The sequence below is a fragment of the Amphimedon queenslandica genome, unplaced genomic scaffold (assembly GCF_000090795.2).
Source record: "Amphimedon queenslandica unplaced genomic scaffold, v1.1 AMPQUscaffold_9850, whole genome shotgun sequence".
Taxonomy (NCBI): domain Eukaryota; kingdom Metazoa; phylum Porifera; class Demospongiae; order Haplosclerida; family Niphatidae; genus Amphimedon; species Amphimedon queenslandica.
Genome location: NW_003549878.1, coordinates 2,682 through 4,465, shown reverse-complemented (window position 1 = coordinate 4,465; position 1,784 = coordinate 2,682).

Below are 1,784 nucleotides of genomic sequence, written 5' to 3'. Positions count from 1 at the left end.
ATATTCTGAATGACTGTCAATGTGATTGATGGCATGTAACAGTGAATCTTCAAAAGTGAAGTTCACATCTTCCTCTCTTTCTATGACAATATCATCATTGATGATTAATTGAAATATACCAAGATACTGGATGAACTGAATTTTATTTTGTACTTCGTCAATAAGAGACTGTGCTGTTGAAAGAGCCAAGAATGTAACAGTGATTGATCCATCAACAATTTTAATCAATTCAGCACGACCATCACGATCACGTTTAAAAAGGAACGCAATGAGCTTTTCAAGGCTTTCCACTGTTTTCTCTTCCCAGACCCCAGTCAATTTAATCACAATTTTACAATGTGCTTTTGAGGCTTCATGAGGTATGGGTACTTGCTTTATTGCATCCTTCATTTGTCGTAGTGCAGTTGATTTTTTAAACTGTTCTAATTCTTGCACATACTGGTCAAGCTTCAACTGCAACTCATCGCTTACGGGATATCTTCTTGCAAGATTTTGAATTAGATCAAAGTTAAAAAAACTGTAATGATTCTTAACTAAATCAAATAGATAATCAAAATTTTTGCAATTAGGTAGAGACTTTCCAGCAGGAGATGCTTCATACCATTCCGTTAAAAAACGACCAATAGTTTTAACAGTATACTTTTTAGATTTGTTATAGTAAGTTCTGATATCATCCATCAAAAAAAAGAATTTATTGCGAAGGTCCTGCAATTTTTGAGGTACTTCATCATCAGAGCTCAGTGGAATTTCTGAAGGAAGAGATAAACCAGTCAAAGTTTCAATGTCAATTTTTAGAGACCATTTCAGATTATGTTTATTCATGACTTCATGTTCCCAGTCTCCAGCTAGTGCAATGGCTGCATCTTTAGCTGGACCACCTGCTTTGGCAAGGCAATGTACAAAATCACGGCATTTCTCCTCTAATTTGGTCATATTTTCTTCGCAAGAAGATGATGCTACAAATTCATTTTCAATTTTATAAAAAGATGGTGACTTTTGAACATCTCTGCTAATAAGACCCTTAGAAAAAAATTCCACAGTAACAGATTGCAAGCAATTTTCAGTGGCATAAAATAAAGAGGCAAAATGCTTTCTCAATGTAGTCTCAACTGTTACAGTGGCATCAACTTTTGTTCCTATTTAAGAAATAAATGATAAATGTGCATCAATATAATGTAAAACTGACTTTTTTTTCCAACACAAGAACATTCAATTTTTGTCAAAATTTGCTTAGTTAAGATGCATTCTTTTGCATCTAACAGTGACATCACAATTATTTTCCATGTTATTTCAGAATTATTATCCAGGCAACATTGAGCTACAGCACTCATGCTATCAATGGGTTCAGCATCGACTAATTCCTCTCTCTGCTTAACATTACTAATGATATCTTGTGTCATGCTAGGAAGACAACAGACAAACTGTTCCCAAGTACCAGCAGTAAACTTTGAACTACTCAATAACTCAACCAATTCATCTTTTGTTGGCTTATCTATTATGATGTATAATAATGAAACACTAAGCTGCACAGATCAGTTCTAATACCTGTAAGAGTGGGTCCAGGATTGAGTTCCACATCTCCTGATATGAAGAGAAGGATAAGAAGACAAAAAATAGACAAAAAAAGTCTGGGACCCTTTTCTTGTGCAGTATCACCAGCACTCGCTCTACCAGTTCCACAGTAAGTCTTACCAGTACTAGTACAAGCACTGGGTTGTCTCCAATGGCAGGAACAGTTCCAGGATCCTATTCTAGCTCTCCACTGACACAAATCAATCATGGCT